Here is a 14,181-nt window from a genome sequence, read left to right on the forward strand (position 1 = left end):
TGGCCCACATTCTGTCTGTGGAGTGTCTGAATTCTTTCAGTGATGAGACATCAAGAATCTGAGCTTCATTAAGTCCTTAAACCAAGTGTGTGATCTCAGTTGAAAGATGGTCTTAGCTGAGTTTGAGTCCCTGTCAAGTGGGTTCAAGTTCCAATCTGAGGTGAACAGTTTCAGCTGATGACCACAAAGGGACTTGATAAGGTTAGCAAAGGTGTAGAGTTAGGTCTCGGTCCTTAACAGGCCTGTGGGATGCCATGAACCAGGTGTACTGGGGGGGGACACTCTGCCAGTGTCTGCTCACTTTTGACCAGTGGGTCAACTCCATATGCTTATGCATATCCAACAGCATGTCCAGGACACAACTGTTACTTTCTATACTCTTCTACTTGACTCTCAGATTTTTCTCTTACATTCTTGCATTGTTGTTCATTCCTGCTCGCTTTCTTTCTTTCCTTCCTTCTTTCCATGAAGGATCAGATTTGTTATAGTAAAAGGGAAGAAACAATTCCAAATCTGACCATGCCAAGTTCTGCTACTATCTCAAACTAATAATCCTTGTGGACCCCAATTTTCTATAGTATAACTATCAGTCAGGAGGAGCTGTGTGGAAATATTGCTAGATCGGCAGACGTACCAGTTAAATCTGTCAAACTGTCCCATATCAACCCAGGCTTGAGTACATAATGGGATTGATGGTTTAGGGTGAGACATTCCAGATGTTAAGTTTCCTAAGAAGCCAGCAGTAAACATAAATGTCTCATGTTTAATGGTAAGGATTTGAGATCCTGTTTTGGGGGGTCTTATCATATTATTCATATACTGTTGAGTGCTGGCGTAAGCACACATCTGTGCATTTGTTGAATTAGTTATGCCTAAGGGTAGATGTGATGCATTGATGGTCCAAGGAGAATCTAAGGTGTGCATAGGTAAAGGAGATGTGGGAGAAAGCCATTCTCCCCCAGTAATGGTGGAGTCATTGTTAGAAATAGGAATTTCTGGATCTTCCCATGTGACAATAGAGAATTAAAGGGGGGTTCATTAAGTGAGCCCAGTATGTATAGTTATTATTAGGTAGTATATGAGCAGGAAATCTAGTGAAAAACAGAAGTAAAAAACTAACCCAAAACAGCCATACCTTGTGGGCAGAGTGAGCAGCTATAGTGGCTAGAAGGGAAAGCAACGTATTTTCAGGAATAATAGGTGTGCCAGTATTAACAAGAGCTATTTCAGCTCTTTAAGTAAGATGTTTAATATCACCCCTAAGTAATGTCAGCGGCTGGTGGATGATTATCCCTCAGTCTTTTCAGAGGAGGCATGCCAGAAGGAGTCATCTGGGTGTCAATAGACAAAACTCTGGTAATGGATCTTGAAGTCCTTGGCACCAACTCATGATAGGATTTCACACAACAGACAGGGATCCAAAGTGAACTTAATGAAGACAAAACAGCAGCATATCCTTTTCCCCATGTTAGTAACTTAACAGGTCCTTGCCAAATAGGAGAGGGTAGTTGTTTAGAAAGTATCAGAGGGTATTCTTGAGAATGTGGAGGAGCAAAATGTCTAGCAGCAGCTGATTATGAAGAATTTTTGGATACTGACAAGTGATTGAGCGAATAAGGCAAATATAATCATTCCCTAGGAGGAGTTAATTCTTTCCTTTTCTGTTTATTTAAAGATAATTTCAGTAGTCCATTTACACGTTCAATAATGGTTTGCCCAATAGAGTTGTGAGGAATACCTGTGATGTGTTTAATATCCCACAGACAAAAGAAATCCTGAAGTTTATGAGATGTATATGATGGAGCATATCAGTTTTAATGGTTTGAGGATGTCCTAGAATAGCAAAACATTCAAGAAGGTGAGCTCGCACATGATGTGCTTGTTCTCCTCGATGTACAGTAGCCCACAAAAAGCCTGAAAATGTTATCAGCAGTTACACAGACAAAGTGAAATGGTTTAAATGGAAGATAATGAGTTACATCCATTTGCCATAACTCATTAGAAGAAAGACCGTGAGGGTTAATGCCAGCTTCATGGAGAGAACGAGTTAATAATTGACATGTGGGACAGGCTTCTCTTCTCTCTTTGGCTTCCTGTAGGGTTAGAGTGGAGAAGGCAATGGTACCCGACTCCAGTACTCTTGCCTGGAAAATCCCATGGATGGAGGAGCCTGGTAGGCTGCAGTCCATGGGTCTGGAAGAATCGGACATGACTGAGAGACTTCACTTTAACTTTTCACTTTCATGCATTGGAGAAGGCAATGGCAACCCACTCCAGTACTCTTGCCTGGAAAATCCCAGGGACGGAGGAGCCTGGTGGGCTGCCGTCTATGGGGCTGCACAGAGTCGGACACAACTGATGCGACTTAGCAGCAGCAGCAGCATTAGGGTTAGAGCAAATGGTTTATGTAGTGCCTTGGCACCCTAGTGGAAGAATTGATGTGATTGAAAGGCCTCAGTAAACAATGATTCTACAAGGTGAAGAGAAGAATCGGCTTGCTGATCTCCCAAACAAGAACTCCAGGAAATTGTGTATGTCCTCAATATAAGCTGTAAAGAAAGGATGTTGTCATTTAGTTAAAAGAGTTTGAACAGAAACAAAGAGGGAGAGTAATGGTTTATCTATTGAAGTATTTAAAATAGAATTGGGCATCTTGTCGAATGATATTGACAACATAAAAGGAATCTGTTGAGAGATTAAAGGAAGTTTGCAAGGTTTGTAAAACAAGCAAGACAGCCACTAATTCAGAAGGTTGTGGGGAAGCTTGGGGGCTGGTAAAGATCTTTTTTCATCCTGAGGTTTCCTTCCAGGTTACTGTTCCTCGAGCTTGATTGCCATCTGTATAGAGGGTAAGTGAGTTTGACCACCATTTGTATAGAGTGTTAGGAATAGGATGCTTAGAAATAATAGGATGTAAAGAAAAGGGGACTAATGATAAAATAGAAATTATTTTATCCATCAGCAAGTTGTAAATAACTTCCCCTGTAAAATCTGATATGGAAATTTGAAATTGTTCGTTAGTTTGATGTAATGATTCCACATTTTCTCTAGATAATCCCATATAAATTGTGGATCTGAGCCAGTAAGGCGACGGAGATGTAAGCATCTTTGCTGTAATAGATGTAGTCTTGCCTGCAGATAAGGAAGGATACAGTATTTTGGTTGATTAATGTATCCATTCAATGATGTTTATCTCTTTAGGTAAGATTTGAGCAAGTATTGCTGTAAGAGTATGTTTTGTGAAAGAAGAATCTGTGAAAAAGGATGTGAAGGAACACACCTGTCAAGAAAATGTTTGGCATAAGCAGTGCTGAACTGTAATAAGCATAATGTTGAGGAGAAAAACAGCAGGGTGAAGTAGGGTCTTCATTCCCCTGAGATAATTGAAATAAAGGAAACATTGCATATGCTGGGATGCCTGAGCTAGGTTGTACCCAATTTAAGTGACCCAAGAATTGCTGTAAAGAATAAACTGTTAATGCTTCTGGAACCATGAAAGAAAATTATAAAGGAGTAATTGTTTTCTGTAACATTTGAAAGCCAAGATATTTCCATGGGGGCAGACTTTGGATTTTCTCTGGAGCTATAATTAATTCCTGTGAATTCAAATATGTCTGTAATGAAGAAAGAATTTCTGTTAATTTTTGTGGTGAAGAGTGAGCTAAAAGAATGTCCTCCAGATAATGATAAGTATAGGCATCAAGAAATTGTTGTTGTAATGGTTGAAGAATTAGATCTACAAATCTTTGACACATTATGGGGCTATTCACCATACCTAAAGGCAAGTATTTCCATTGATACCTTTACATTTATATTATTATATTATATATATATATATATATATAATATATATATATTATATATATATATTACCTTTATATTAGGAACTGAAAATGCAAATTTCTGTTTATCTTCAAGAAATAAGGATATGGTAAAAAAAAAAAAAAAAAGCAGTCCTTAAAATCTATAATTATTATAGCATGATCTTCTGGAATTAGAGAGGGATTTAGAATACCTGGTTGTAATGAGCCCATCGGTTGCATCTGAGCATTAATTGCTCTTAAATCATGAATTAAAAGCCATTTTCCTGATTTGGGGGGATAATAAAGATGGGAGTATTCCATGGACTCATGAAAGGCTCTATATGTCCTGCATCTAACTGTTCTTTAACCAATTGTTCTATATGCCTATTTTTTTCTTTAGTCATGGGCCACTGCTCTATCCAGACAGAGGGGCCATCAGTCCAGATAATGAGTAATGTGGTATAATAGCAGTGGCCCTTAGGATAAATTTGTTTGCAGTTTCAGTTGATACTCTTGTAATATATCTCATCCCCATAAAGTTGTAAGAATATTCATGACATAAGGATGGTTAATAACAACATGCCCTTCTGGATCTGTACAGATTTTTGGAAAGGTGCTTTGATAATCTTCTTGGAATCCCCCAATACCTAACATTTGTCCATGGACCTTTTTTAAAGGCCAGTGGGAGGGCCATTCCTGTCTTGTGATGATAGTTACATCAGCTCCTGTGTCTATTAAACCCTTGAAAGAAAGGTCTTGAATTTTTAGAGTTAATATGAGGTGGTTTGAGTCAATTAGCATAGTCCAGTAAGCCACATTCATAGATTTAAAACATCCAGGAAAGGACTTCTTTTCTGTTGAGGGCACAAAACAAGGCAAGAATAATAATTGTGCAAGTTTTGCCCCTTTCTCTACTGTCTGATAAGTATGTGAGAGAGCCATAATTTGCCTATTGCCTGTGTAATCAGAATCAAACTCCTGGCAAAATATGAATATCTTTCATAGTTATGCTGGAGCAGCCTAAAATAATTTCAACTATACCTTTAGCTTCTGTAGGAATACATTTAACTTCATCGATAATATCAAAAAGACAACTTTCAGTAATAACAAGGTCCAATTCTGTACTGCCAGTTGTGGCAGCATTTAAATCTGAGATTAGTTTTTGTTTTGAGCCATCTTGGTGTTCAGAAAGGGATTGTTGGGATTCCATTCTGGGGCATTCATGTTTCAAGTCTCTTCTTTGTTTGTCCCCTGTTTTTGCTGTGGGCACAGGGTTGGCCACATCCAGTAGTTTCCCGACAAAGGCTGCCCCTTATTATGTGGAATGGCATTGATTAGCCTAATGGAAACCCTTATTGCAATGAGGACATTTTTGAGAAGGTTTTTTTTGGACCAGAATGGCAGTTTTTTTGCATATGTCTAGGTTTGCCACAGTTAAAACATTTTTGAGAAATTAATGCAGTGGCCAGCATAGAAGCTTTATGGGATTCTGTTCCTATATTTTCACAAGCTTTTAACATTTCTGCTATATTAGTTGTTGGCAAATTACAAATGGGCTGAAAGTCTCATTTACAATCTTCATTTGCAATCTCATAAGCTAATTGTACTACTCTTGCTTTAAATAATCTTCAAAATGACATACCTGTTAATGTAGATATGCTTATGGGAGGACAATACATGACTGTGGCTGTTCAAACTAATGTGGATGCTCCAACTTTTACACAAACCTCTGAAGCTGCTCATAAAGCTTGGCTTTGTTTACCCAATCTTACCGTCCCACAGAGATCCTTTTCTACTATAAAACAAGGAGCAAATGAACCTTACATGAACTTTGTAGGAAAATTACAAAATGCTATTGACTGACAAATTGAAAATTTGGAGGCTCAGAATGTATTAACACTGCAATTAGCTTGAAAAGTGAAAGTGAAAGTCGCTCAGTCTTTACGACCCCATGGACTATATACAGTCTCTTTGCGACCCCATGGACTATATACAGTCTATAGAATTCTCCAGGCCAGAATACTGGGGTGGGTAGCCATTCCCTTCTCCAGGAAGGATCTTTCCAACCCTGGGATTGAACCCAAGACTCCCGCATTGCAGGCAGATTCTTTACCCACTGAGCCACAAGGGAAGCCCAAGAGTACTGGAGTAGGTAGCCTATCCCTTTTCCAGGGGATCTTCCTGACCAAGGAACCTAACCGGGATCTCCTGCATGGCAGGTGGATTCTTTACCAACTGAGTTACTGGGGAAGAGGGCAGACCTTCCTGCAAATAAAGTTCCACTTTTATTAGAAAAAAACAGATGAGAATGGTTAACAGTAGTTCAGTTCAGTCGCTCAGTCATGTCCGACTCTTTGCGACCCCATGAATCGCAGCACACCAGGCCTCCCTGTCCATCACCAACTCCCGGAGTTCACTCAGACTCATGTCTGTCAAGTCAGTGATGCCATCCAGCCATCTCCTCCTCTGGCGCCCCCTTCTCCTCCTGCCCCCAATCCCTCCCAGCATCAGAGTCTTTTCCAATGAGTCAACTCTTCGCATGAGGTGGCCAAAGTACTGGAGTTTCAGCTTTAGCATCATTCCTTCCAAAGAAATCCCAGGGCTGATCTCCTTCAGAATGGACTGTTTGGATCTCCTTGCAGTCCAAGGGACTCTCAAGAGTCTTCTCCAACACCACAGTTCAAAAGCATCAATTCTTCAGCGCTCAGCCTTCTTCACAGTCCAACTCTCACATCCATACATGACCACAGGAAAAACCATAGCTTTGATTAGACGGACCTTTGTTGGCAAAGTAATGTCTCTGCTTTTCAATATGCTGCTGCTGCTAAGTCGCTTCAGTCATGTCCAACTCTGTGCGACCCCATAGACAGCAGCCCACCAGGCTTCCCCGTCCTTGGAATTCTCTAGGCAAGAACACTGGAGTGGGTGGCCATTTTCTCTCCAATGCATGAAAGTGAAAAGTGAAAGTGAAGTCGCTCAGTCATGTCCGACTCTAGCGACCCCATGGACTTCAGCCTACCAGGCTCCTCCTTCCATGGGATTTTCTAGGCAAAAGTACTGGAGTGGGGTGCCATTGCCTTCTCCATTGAATATGCTAGGTCCACATAATAGCCTCAAAATCTGTTTTTCTGTTTCTTTTCCTCTTTATCACTGCTGCTTCTGTTTAGTTATGTCTGACTCTTTGTGACTCCATGGATTGTAGCCTACCAGGCTCCTCAGCTCATGGGATTTCATAGCCACAGTCACTGTATTGTCCTTCTCCCATAAGCATATCTACATTAATAGGGATGCCATTTTGAAGATTATTTAAAACAAGAGTAGTACAATAATCTCTATATCCTTGTAATTATAAGGAGCATTGAGCAGTAGGTAAAGTCATTTTTACAAGTGCCTACCAATCCCAGGGAGTCATTTGGTATCCACCACCTGTACTTTCTATAATCCCTTAGTAAATGAACTAGAGATACCATTGTCATGAATACTGCATTTCAGTTCCTTAAAAACAGTAAAGGGAAGAGATTCATGATGAGGAGGTTGCCCTGTCCTGATAAGGACAGGGAAAGCATCAATAGTCCCTTACATCTCTACACCTTTGCTAACCACGTTTTCTACCAGAGAACATTGGGAAAGGTTAGGAAGTCATCAAGCAAGTCCTTGAGTAAATTCATGAACTGGTAAAGTAGTCTTTGTTGATTCTATAGAGTTAGGTTTAGACATAATATGAGGAGGTGGTGGAGATGCCTCTGGCAGAGGAATAAGATCAGCCCAAGAGCTGGAAGAAGCACAAGCTGGAATCAAGACTGCCAGGAGAAATATCAATAACCTCAGATATGCAGATGACACCACTCTTATGGCAGAAAGGGAAGAGGAACTAAAAAGCCTCTTGATGAAAGTGAAAGAGGAGAGTGAAAAAGTTGGCTTAAAGCCCAATATTCAGAAAACTGAAATCATGGCATCTGGTCCCATTACTTCATGGGAAATAGATGGGGAAACAGTGTCAGACTTTATTTTTGTGGGGCTCCAAAATCACTGCAGATGGTGGCTGCAGCCATAATATTTAAAGACGCTTACTCCTTGGAAGGAAAGTCATGACCAACCTAGACAGTATATTGAAAAGCAGAGATATTACTTTGGCAACAAATGTCCGTCTAGTCAAGGCTATGGTTTTTCCAGTAGTCATGTGAGAGTTGGACTGTGAAGAAAGCTGAGTGCTTAAGAATTGATGCTTTTGAACTGTGGTGTTGGAGAAGACTCTTGAGAGTCCCTTGGACTGCAAGGAGAGCCAACCAGTCCATCCTAAAGGAGATCAGTCCTGGGTGTTCTTTAGAAGGACTGATGCTGAAACTCCAATATTTTGGCCACCTCATGCGAAGAGTTGACTCATTGGAAAAGACCCTGATGATGGAAGGGATTGGGGGAAGGAGGAGAGGGGGACGACAGAGGATGAAATGGCTGGATGCCATCATCGACTCAATGGACATGAGTTTGAGTGAACTCTGGAAGTTGGTGATGGACAAGGAGGCCTGGTGTGCTGTGATTCATGGGGTCACAAGAGTGGACACGACTGAGCAATTGAACTGAACTGAACTGAAGGAGTTTCTCGCTCTTCTGTGGCAGAAACAGCATAAATTCCAAGTGTTTACATGCAGTACATTTACAATACCCACACCAATTCTTAACCAATGATCTACTAGTTTCCAATCAGACATTTTCAAAAAACCTTCTTGTGGATACCAAGGACAACAAGTATAAATCACCTTAAGAAGTTTAGTTAAGTCTGAGTCAGAAACCTTACACCCAGCAGGAGTAAGCAGAAAGGAAAGCTGATACTTACGTGCAAGCTGTTGAGGAAAAAGAGAATTAACCATAACAGAAAGAGAAAGTGAAAGTACTGTGCCATCTAGAAGGCTTCTTCTGTTGCTAGCTTTAAAGACCATAGTTCCTACCTGGATGAGCGGATGTCCTTTTTCTCCCTTGCTCGGGCTTGAGGGACAGGTGAGAAGCAAACCTTCAGGTGGTCCCTGTTCAGGTCCCTGTTTGGGCACCAATTGTGGCCGTTTGACACTGAATAATTCTCACAAACACAGGATTATGACGGACAGCACAGGGAAAGCTCCCAGAGAAGCAACTCCACGAGAACTCAGGCTGAGCACGTATTTTATTGGTAATTTATTTTGTAGTTTTCAACTAAGAGTGTCAGGAAGCATTTAACAGGAGGCTTCCTGTGTGCTGTTTTGGATCTGTCAGGAATTCTCTGTTCCTTATTAATTCCTGAATGTTCAGGAATTAAGAGGAGAGGCAAGCCTCTCCCGGGACTGAGGAATCCAGGCATTTCCTTCATTAGTGTTTCTATATGGTGATAAGTACCCTCTTCCTTCTTGTGAACCATACGGTAAAAGTGATTGTTTACAACTCTCTCTCTCTTTAATATGGATCGCCTATGTTTTGTAAGTCCGGAATTTTAATCTTTATCTTTGCTGAGAGTAACTACCTTGTAAGACAGTATATATGCCCACACCATGTTGATTAAAACACCTTTGCTCCATCAGAACTCAGGTCCCCATGTCTTTCTTTCTCTTTCTCTCTGTCTCTCTCTCTCCCTCTCTCTTTTTCAGGCTGATCCCCTGGAGTGCAGAGGCCCTCTGAGTGCACTTTCCTGCCCGGGCTTCTAAGACCCTCTTGAGAAGGCACTCTGCACCTTCACCCCATCAAGAAGGTGCCTGAGGCCTCCGTGAACAGAGCAAGCCCTGTGCCAGGGGCTTTATTGGCTTTCTGTGTAAACTAAGGAATATCAGCCTCTTTCTCTCCTTTACTTTCTTATCATCGACTCCAGACCACCAGGTTCTGGTCCATTAAAGGACCTCAACAAGTGGCGCCCAGAACAGGACTTGGTACACATAGGCAGATTCTTGGACGGAGTGACCCCAGGGCCTATTGAGGCCGGTAAGTACTAAGACATGGGTAAAACAGCTGGAAAGCCTCATCACTTTTCTACTTTACTTCATCACTTATTTAAAGTTCAGGGATCTAATGAAATGTATGCTGATTTTTTAGCTAGATTAGAAACTGCTATTTCCTGTACTGTAATTGGAGAAGAAGCCAAAAGGCAACTAGAGAAATTACTTGCTTATGAAAATGCAATTCAGGAATGTCAAAAAGCTATAGCTCCAATTCGTGAGACAGGGACTGTTATTGATTATTTGAAGGCTTGTCACAATCTAGGATTAGAAACTCAAAAGATGCAAATGGTAGCTGAAACAATAGCTGCTGCCTTAAGAAAGGGAAATAAAGAATGCTTTACATGTGGAAATAAGAATCATTTAAAAAGGGGTGGCCCTAAGAAAGCTAAAAAAAAAAGAAAAAAATATATAAAAATAAAAAACCTCCAAAAATCTGCCCTCGCTGCCATAGAGGAATGCATTGGGCCAAAGATTGTAAGTCTAAATTTGACGTTGAAAGAAAACCTATTCCAGAAAACTCCAAGCAGGGACCCCCCCCACCCCCACCCAGGTCCCCTTCAACAAAAACCTGGGGCAAATTCCATCTTTTACCTAAAACTCTCAACATCTGGCAGTGCTGCCATCGATATACCAGCTTTGTTTTTAGATAATATGAAGTTAATGAGGTCTATTTAAAATCAAATTCACATGAACTGAAAAATATTAAATATATGTATAATGTTTATTTAAATATAAATATAATTTAAATATAATTGCTAATCTAATTAAGACATGTCTTAAGTCATCAACATTATATAATACTTTTATTATGCCTAGGTTTAAGGTAAACTAAATTTGTCAACAAAAAGGTAACTCCTTATATATATATATAGAAATATATAAATGAGATAAAAACTTTTAGATAAACTCTATTAAAAATAATTATATTTTTAATAGAATAATCTATTATTATAATCTGTTATTATAATCTAAAATAATCTCTTAAGATTGGGATAACTTAAATTTCTAGAGTTGTACTAAACTAAATAATAAAAGTTTATTAAATAGCTAGGTCATTTTCAAATAAAATAAGATTTTAAAACATTAATTACTAAACATTAACTTCCTCTTACAAAAAGTTTTTCTTGCAGAAAAACTAAAGAGATTTTAAACTATTAATAAATATATAATGTATAATATATTGATATATATAAATATAAACATATATTTATATATATAATAAATTATATATTATAATATGATATAATGAATATATTCACCAATCTATAAAATGCTAATATACAAGAGACTTCATAGTTGCTAAGGAAAAGTAAGATATATGCTTTTAATAAAAAGATATAAGATATGACAAACTCAGATATACATTCCACATTTTTCCTGGGGGCCACTGCTCATTTAACAAACAATACAATTATTAAAATAACCTGGAAATATGACAAGCCTATTTGGACAGAGCAGTGGCCTCTCACAAAAGAGAAATTACAGGTGGCTAAAAAACTTATAGATACACAACTAAAATTAAAGCATATTGAGGAATCTTGTTCTCCTTGGAACTCTCCTATTTTTGTCATTAAAAAAAAAAATCTAACAAATGGCGTCTCCTAACAGACTTTAGAAAAGTTAATGCATCTATAAAACCTATGGGTACATTACAACCAGAAATCCTATCACCTACCACTATTCCTTAAAACGGGCATATTATTATTATTGATTTACAAGATTTTTTTTAATATACCTTTACACCCTTTAGACCGAGAGAGATTCAACTTTCTCTCTCCCTTATCCTAATCATATTGGACCTTATAAATGGTACCAATAGACTGTACTGCCACAAGAGATGATGAATTCTCCCACCATGTGTCAGTACTACATAGTCAAAGCCCTTGAGCCTGTGAGAAAGCAGTTTCCTAACTTTCTTGTTATTCACTATATAGATGGTATATTGTTTTCGGCTCCATCTGGCTTAAAAACTGAACACATGTTTGATATAACTCAACTATGCTTTAAAACACAAGCTGGAATCAAGATTGCCAGGAGAAATATCAATAACCTCAGATATGCAGATGACACCACCCTTATGGCAGAAAGTGAAGAGAAACTATAAAGCCTCTTGATGAAAGTGAAAGTGGAGAGTGAAAAAGTTGGCTTAAAGCTCAACATTCAGAAAACGAAGATCATGGCATCTGGTCCCATCACTTCATGGGAAATAGATGGGGAAACAGTGGAAACCATGTCAGACTTTATTTTGGGGGGCTCCAAAATCACTGCAGAGGGTGACTTCAGCCATGACATTAAAAGACGCTTACTCCTTGGAAGGAAAGTTACGACCAACCTAGATAGCATTATTCAAAAGCAGAGACATTACTTTGCCAACAAAGGTTCGTCTACTCAAGGCTATGGTTTTTCCTGTGGTCATGTATGGATGTGAGAGTTGGACTGTGAAGAAGGCTGAGTGCCAAAGAATTGATGCTTTTAAACTGTGGTGTTGGAGAAGACTCTTGAGAGTCCCTTGGACTGCAAGGAGATCCAACCAGTCCATTCTGAAGGAGATCAGCCCTGGGATTTCTTTAGAAGGAACGATGCTAAAGCTGAAACTCCAGTACTTTGGCCACCTCATGCGAAGAGTTGACTCATTGGAAAAGACTCTGAGGCTGGGAGGGATTGGGGGCAGGAGGAGAAAGGGACGACAGAGGATGAGATGGCTGGATGGCATCACTGACTCGATGGACATGAGTCTGAGTGAACTCTGGGAGTTGGTGATGGACAGGGAGGCCTGGCGTGCTGCGATTCATGGGGTCCTAAAGAGTCGGAGATGACTGAGCAGCTGAACTGAACTGATGCTTTAAAAACTCTAATCATTGCCCCTGAAAAAATTCAAACCTCTACACCTTACCATTACTTGGGGTTTGTTGTTAATAGGCAACGCATTACTTCCCAGCCAACTCAGATCTGTACTCAACCAGTCCTGTACAGGTTGTATTTATCAACTTTAAATGATTTTCAAAAGCTCTTAGGTGATATTAATTGGATTAGACCTTCTTTGCTGCTGCTGCTAAGTCGCTTCTGTCGTGTCCGACTCTGTGCGACCCCATAGACGGCCGCCCACCAGGCTCCCCTGTCCCTGAGATTCCAGGCAAGAACACTGGAGTGGGTTGCCATTTCCTTCTCCAATGCGTGAAAGTTAAAAGTGAAAGTGAAGTCGCTCAGTCGTGTCCAACTCCTAGCGACCCCACGGACTGCAGCGCAGCAGGCTCCTCTGTCCATGGAATTTTCCAGGCAAGAGTACTGGAGTGGGGTGCCATTGCCTTCTCCGAGACCTTCTTTAGGCATTGCTAATTATCAACTGAATAACCTATTTAATACTTTAAAAGGTGATCCTGATTTAAATAACCCTCGTTCACTTTCTCAAGAGGCACGAGAGGAACTCTCTTTGGTGCAAAATAAATTACAAAAACAATTTCTTACTCACATCAAACTAGATTTACCTCTAGAATTTTTTATACTCCCCTCTCCTCATTCTCCCACAGGACTTCTTGCCCAACAAAAACACCCAGTAGAATGGATCTATACCCATTTTAGGGAATTAAAGTCATTTACATCCTACCTTGATTTAATTGCTCTAATCATTATCAATAAAAGAAATAGGAATAAAACTCTAATTGGCTCTGATCCTCATAAAATTGTAATACCTATCAAAAAAATCTCAATTTGAGAATGCTTTACAAACTTCTCCTGATTTTCAAATAGCTTTTTTGAAATATTTTGGAAATTTTTCATTTCATTATCCAACTGGTAAGCTCTGAAATTTCTTCAAAAATACTGAATTTATTATTTCTCACATTATCAGCTCACAGCCTATACCACAGGCCAAGGATTTTTATATAGATGGGACTAAAAACACCAAAGCTTCATTCTGGTCTCTTAAAGAATATCAAGTCTTTTATACTAAATTTAATTCTGCTCAACAAAATAAATTATATGCTCTTATTCAAGTTATTTGCCTACATCCTTACCCCATTAATATAGTCTCTGACTCTATATATTCTGTTTTTGTATTAAAAAGTATAGACACCTCCACCATAAACTCCAATCAACCTATTATTCAACAACTCTTTTTCAAACTACAACCTGTTGTTAGCAACCGCAATTCTCCCATTTATATTACACATATTCGAGTACATTCTTGTCTTCCAGGCCCGATGGCTATGGTAATGAGCAAGCTGATAAACTGGTTTCCTTTGCTACTCCAGAGGAACAGCATGCTCTGTTGCATAACTATGCTGGCTCCCTACACCAGCTAGGGAAAATCCCATACCGCCAGGCTAAAGAAATTATTAGTAATTGCTCTACTTGTAGACCCCTACATCTTCAACCCATCGCACAAGGTATCAATCCTCACGGTTTACAACCTAATGAAC

Source organism: Bos indicus, chromosome 25, assembly GCF_029378745.1.
Source record: "Bos indicus isolate NIAB-ARS_2022 breed Sahiwal x Tharparkar chromosome 25, NIAB-ARS_B.indTharparkar_mat_pri_1.0, whole genome shotgun sequence".
In the NCBI taxonomy this organism is placed as follows: domain Eukaryota; kingdom Metazoa; phylum Chordata; class Mammalia; order Artiodactyla; family Bovidae; genus Bos; species Bos indicus.